The sequence below is a fragment of the Triticum urartu genome, chromosome 2, assembly GCF_003073215.2.
Source record: "Triticum urartu cultivar G1812 chromosome 2, Tu2.1, whole genome shotgun sequence".
Classification (NCBI taxonomy): Eukaryota; Viridiplantae; Streptophyta; class Magnoliopsida; order Poales; family Poaceae; genus Triticum; species Triticum urartu.
Window position 1 is genome coordinate 174,207,529 of NC_053023.1, and position 6,852 is coordinate 174,214,380.

Genomic DNA, 6,852 nt, shown 5'->3' on the forward strand with positions numbered 1-6,852 from the left:
GGGGAAAAACGCGGGCCGCCTCCTTTCACATTAACTATGATGTGACGCATGCCCGCGGGAAGCAACCCCACGCATGCCGCCCACGTCACACACGCCTCCCCACACCGCGCCGCACGCGGGAAGCATGGGAAGCACAGCGCGCGAAGAAACTTACCGCGGTAAAAACCGCCCCGCCTGCCCGCGCACCGTTTTTGGGCCTAGCCCAACAACGCGATTGCGCTTACGTGTGGCCCAGGCCCGGGGGCTCCTGTCGGTGTACAAAAAGAGGGGTACGCTTTTTGTACCCCTATAACTGTGCACAGGCAGTCTGAGCCATGGGCACCACCACACTAAGCAAGGCAAGGGAGGTGAGCCAAGGTAAGGCCGAAGCTCAGGAGAAGCAGAACGACGCCAAGACCAAGACCACAAAGAGCAAAGGGGACGAAACGGACCACCCCGGCAAGATCCTTGCCGGGAGGCCGTTTTAGCAAACCTGGCAAGACCCTTGCCGTGGCAGCTCGCCCCACACCTATGAAGTGAGTCACCCTTGAGTCCACTGCCCCCATGGGGCAAGGATTCGGGAGACATCCCCGTGGTGGCATGCAGATCTTTGTGAAGACATTCAAGATCAGGTACACCCTTTTAGAAGATGATGATCCTTGGCGGGATCCCAGCCAAGGAGGACCACAAGGCCCCGGGCAAGAGCCTTGCCGGGGATGACAGCAGGCGCCACGGCAAGACCCTTGCCGGGGCCCAGGCAAGGCCCTTGCCAAGAACACCCGTAGGGCCACCATCAGGCCCACGCCAGTCAAACCTCCACCGCCGTTCGCATGCAGCTGCCGACCCAACCAGCTGGGCAGGCACCTGCGTGGCGGCATGCGGATCTTCGTGGAGACCCACCACTGCGCCACCTCAGTTGCCTGCCTGCCTACATGGCACCGCGGGCGCCGCTGGCCAGGGCGCGTGTCAACATGAGAGGGAGCAACGACGGACGAGACAAGGCTCTCCCCCTGTCCCCGATAAAGCAAGGACACCTGGGCAAGACGCATTAAATATGCCTTGTCATGTACTACGAGGGATAACCTCACATGACTGTACCCTTTCCACCTCCTGTGTGCCACTGTGGCAACCCCTTTCCTATAAAAGGAGGCCCGAGGCGACCAGGAGAGGGATTCGGCTTTTTGGAGCTCCTCACGCCCCATAGCTAGCCCAAGAACACAGATATACAATCCACCAAAGCAGGAGTAGGGTTTTACGCATCCCCGCGGCCCGAACCTGGATAAACGAACCGTGTGCTATCTGTTTGATCCACTCTTCTCACGACCCCGCGCCCCGCAACTGTAGTAGGGATTCTTGTGATCCCATAGGTGTCGTTCCCACCGACACTTCCCTTGAGCAGCAACTGGCTTGCTGTTCTTCTTGAAGTTCCCCTTCTTCCCTTTGCCATTTTTCTTGAAACTAGTGGTCTTGTTAACCATCAACACTTGATGCTCCTTCTTGATTTCTACCTCCGCAGCTTTTAGCATCGCGAAGAGCTCGGGAACTGTCTTTTCCATCCCTTGCATATTATAGTTCATCATGAAGCCTTTATAGCTTGGTGGCAGTGATTGAAGAACTCTGTCAATGAAACTATCATCATGAAGATTAACTCCCAACTGAGTCAAGTGGTTGTGGTACCTAGACATTCTGAGTATGTGTTCACTGACAGAATTATTCTCCTCCATTTTGCAGCTATAAAACTTGTTGGAGACTTCATATCTCTCAACTCGGGCATTTTCTTGAAATATTAACTTCAATTCCTGGAACATCTCATATGCTCGATGACATTCAAAATGTATTTGAAGTCCCGATTCTAAGCCGTAAAGAATGGCACACTGAACTATCAAGTAGTCATCAGCTTTGCTTTGCTAGACGTTCATAACGTCCAGAGTTGCTCGTGCAGCGGGTCTTGCACCTAGCGGTGCTTCCAGGACGTAATTCTTCTGTGCAACAATCAGGATAATCCTCAAGTTACGGACCCAGTTCGTGTATTTGCTACCATCATCTTTCAACCTAGCTTTCTCCAGGAACGCATTAAAATTCAAGGGAGCGGTAGCACGGGCCATTGATCTACAACAACATAGATATGCAAAAATTATCAGGTACTAAGTTCATGATAAATTAAAGTTCAATTAATCATATTGCTTAAGAACTCCCACTTAGATAAGTATCTCTCTAGTCATCTAAATGATCACGTGATCCATATCAACTAAACCATGTCCGATCATCACGTGAGATGGAGTAGTTTTCAATGGTGAACATCACTATGTTGATCATATCTACTATATGATTCACGTTCGACCTTTCGGTCTTAGTGTTTCGAGGCCATATTTGCATATGCTAGGCTCGTCAAGTTTAACCCGAGTATTCTGCACGTGCAAAACTGGCTTGCACCCGTTGTATGTGAACACAGAGCTTATCACACCCAATCATCATGTGGTGTCTCGGCACGACGAACTGTAGCAACGGTGCATACTCAGGGAGAACACTTATACCTTGAAATTTAGTGAGAGATCATCTTATAATGCTTCCACCGTACTAAGCAAAATAAGATGCATAAAGGATAAACATCACATGCAATCAAAATATATGGCATGATATGGCCATCATCATCTTGTGCCTTTGATCTCCATCTCCAAAGCACCATCATGATCTCCATTGTCACCGGCTTGACACCTTGATCTCCATCGCAGCATTGTTGTCATCTCGCCAACTATTGCTTCTACGACTATCACTACCGCTTAGTGATAAAGTAAAGCAATTACATGGCGATTGCATTTCATACAATAAAGTGACAACCATAAGGCTCCCGCCAGTTTTCGATAACTTTTACAAAACATGATCATCTCATACAACAATTTATATCTCATCACGTCTTGACCATATCACATCACAACATGCCCTGCAAAAACAAGTTAGACATCCTCTACTTTGTTGTTGCAAGTTTTACGTGGCTGCTACGGGCTTCTAGCAAGAACCGTTCTTACCTACGCATCAAAAACCACAACGATTTTTCGTCAAGTGTGTTGTTTTAACCTTCAACAAGGACCGGCCGTAGTCAAACTCAATTCAACTAAAGTTGGAGAAACAGACACCCGCCAGCCACCTGTGTGTGAAGCACGTCGGTAGAACCAGTCTCATGAACATGGTCATGTAATGTCGGTCCGGGCTGCTTCATCCAACAATACCGCCGAATCAAAGTAAGACGTTAGTGGTAAGCAGTATGACTATTATCGCCCACAACTCTTTGTGTTCTACTCGTGCATATATAATCTACGCATAGACCTGGATTGGATGCCACTGTTGAGGAACGTAGTTGTTCAAAAAAATTCCTACGATCACGCAAGATCTAACTAGGAGATGCATAGCAACGAGAGGGGAGAGTGTGTCCCCGTACCATCGTAGACCGAAAGCGGAAGCGTTTAGTAATGCGGTTGATGTAGTCGAACGTCTTCACGATCCAACCGATCCAAGTACCGAACGTACGACACCTCCATATTCAGCATGATGACGTCCCTCAAGCTCTTGATCCAGTAGAGGGTCAAGGGAAAGTTCCGTCAGCACGACGGTGTGGCGACGGTGTTGGTGATGTGATCCACGCAGGGCTTCGCCTAAGCACTACAACAATATGACCGAGGTGGTAAACTATGGAGGGGGGCACTGCACACGGCTAAGACAATTGATGTTGTGCCTTTGGGGTGCCCCCCACCCCTGTATATAAAGGGGGGAGGAGGAGGTGGCCGGCCCAAGGGGGGCGCGCCAAGGGGGGAGTCCTACTTGGACTAGGATTCGCCCCCTCCCAACTAATGGAAAGGGGAAAGGTGGGAGATGGAGAAGGAAAGGGGGCCCGTGCCCCAACCCTAGTCCAATTCGGTTTGGGCCTGGGGGGCCCACCTATTGTGGCAGCCTCCCTCTCTCCACTATGGCCCAATAGGCCCATTAACTTTCCCGAGGGGTTCCGATAACCTCCCGGTACTCCGAAAAATCCCCGATCTTCTTCGGAACCATTCCGGTGTCCGTATATATCCTTCCAATATGTCAATCTTTACCTCTCCACCATTTCGAGACTCCTCGTCATGTCTGTGATCTCATCCGGGACTCCAAAAAAATTTCGGTCACCAAAACACGTAACTCATAATACAAATCGTCATTGAACGTTAAGTGTGTGGACCCTACGGGTTCGAGAACTATGTAGACATGACCGAGACACATCTCCGGTCAATAACCAATAGCAGAACTTGGATGCTCATATTGGCTCCTACATATTCTACGAAGATCTTTATCGGTCAAACCGCATAACAACATTCGTCATTCCCTTTGTCATTGATATGGTACTTGCCCGAGATTCGATCATCGGTATCATCATACGTAGTTCAATCTCATCACCGGCAAGTCTCTTTACTCATTTCGTAATGCATCATCCCATAACTAACTCATTAGTCACATTGCTTGCAAGGCTTATAGTGATGTGCATTATCGAGAGGGCCTAGAGATACCTCTCCGATACTCGGAGTGACAAATCCTAACCTTGATCTATGCCAACTCAACAAACACCATTGGAGACACTTGTAGAACATCTTTATAATCACCCAGTTACGTTGTGATGTTTGATAGCACACAAAGTGTTCCTCCGGTATTCAGGAGTTGCCTAATCTCATAGTCAGAGGAATATGTATAAGTCATGAATAAAGCAATAGCAATAAAACTAAACGATCATAATGCTAAGCTAACGGATGGGTCTTGTCCATCACATCATTCTCTAGTGATGTGATCCCGTTCATCAAATGACAACACATGTCTATGGTTAGGAAACTTAACCATCTTTGATTAGCGAGCTAGTTAAGTAGAGGCATACTAGGGACACTCTATTTTTCTATGTATTCACACATGTACTAAGTTTCCGATTAATAAAATTCTAGCATGAATAATAAACATTCATCATGATATAAGGAAATATAAATAACAACTTTATTATTGCCTCTAGGGCATATTTCCTTCAATCACGTCCGTGTCAAGTAGACCGTGATGACCCACAAGTATAGGGGATCTATCGTAGTCCTTTCGATAAGTAAGAGTGTTGAACCCAACAAGGAGCAGAAGGAAATGATAAGCGGTTTTCAGCAAGGTATTCTCTGCAAGTACTGAAATAAGTGGTAACAGATAGTTTTGTGACGGGATAAATTGTAACGAGTTACAAGTAACAAAAGTAAATAAGGTGCAGCAAGGTGGCCCAATCCTTTTTGTAGCAAAGGACAAGCCGGAACAAACTCTTATAATAGGAAAAGCGCTCCCGAGGACACATGGGAATATCATCAAGCTAGTTTTCATCGCGTTCATATGATTCGCGTTCGATACTTTGATAATTTGATATGTGGGTGAACCGGTGCTTGGGTGTTGTTCTTACTTGAAAAAGCATCCCACTTATGATTAACCTCTATTGCAAGCATCCGCAAATACAACAAAAGTATTAAGGTAAACCTAACCATAGCATGAAACATGTGGATCCAAATCAGCCCCTTACGAAGCAACGCATAAACTAGGGTTTAAGCTTCTGTCACTCTAGCAACCCATCATCTACTTATTACTTCCCAATGCCTTCCTCTAGGCCCAAATAATGGTGAAGTGTTATGTAGTCGACGTTCACATAACACCACTAGAGGCTAGACAACATACATCTTATCAAAATATCAAACGAATACCAAATTCACATGACTACTAATAGCAAGACTTCTCCCTTGTCCTCAGGAACAAACGTAATTACTCACGAAGCATATTCATGTTCATAATCAGAGGGGTAATAATATGCATATAGGATCTGAACATATGATCTTCCACCAAATAAACCAATTAGCATCTACTACAAGGAGTAATCAACACTACTAGCAACCTACTAGCACCAATCCCGGACTTTGAGACAAGAATTGGATACAAGAGATGAACTAGGGTTTGGAGATGAGATGGTGCTGGTGAAGATGTTGATGGAGATTGCCCTCTCCCGATGAGAGGAGCGTTGGTGATGACGATGGTGATGATTTCCCCCTCCCGGAGGGAAGTATCCCCGGCAGAACAGCTCTGCCGGAGCTCTAGATTGGATCCGCCAAGGTTCCACCTCATGGCGGCGGAGTCTCGTCCCGAAAAGTTCCTTCTGATTTTTTTCTCATCGAAAGACCTCATATAGGAGAAGATGGACGTTGGAGAGCCACCAGGGGGCCCACGAGGTAGGGGGTGCACCCTAGGGGGGCGCCCCCCACCCTCGTGAGCAGGGTGTGGGCCCCCTGGCCTTCATCTTTGGCGAGGATTTTTCTTTATTTGTTTTAAGATGTTCCGTGGAGTTTCAGGACTTTTGGAGTTGCGCAGAATAGGTCTCTAATATTTGCTCCTTTTCCAGCCCAGAATTCCAGCTGCCGGCATTCTCCCTCCTTATGTAAACCTTGTAAAATAAGAGAGAATAGCCATAAGTATTGTGACATAAAGTGAAATAACAGCCCATAATGCAATAAATATTGATATAAAAGCATGATGCAAAATGGACGTATCAACTCCCCCAAGCTTAGACCTCGCTTGTCCTCAAGCGAAAAGCCGATAACAATAAATATGTCCTCATGTTTAGAGGTAGAGGCGTCGATAAAAATAAAATACGGACATGAAGGCATCATGATTATTCTCATAACAGCAACATATATAGCTTTTGTCATATGATTACTTATGTTCAAGTGATGATCTATTCACAATGCAAAAGTATAAATCATAAACCTTATTGGGCTCCGACAAACTATAATCTCAGTCATTGAAGCAATTGCAATTTATCATAACATCAGAAAGAGTCTATGTCAG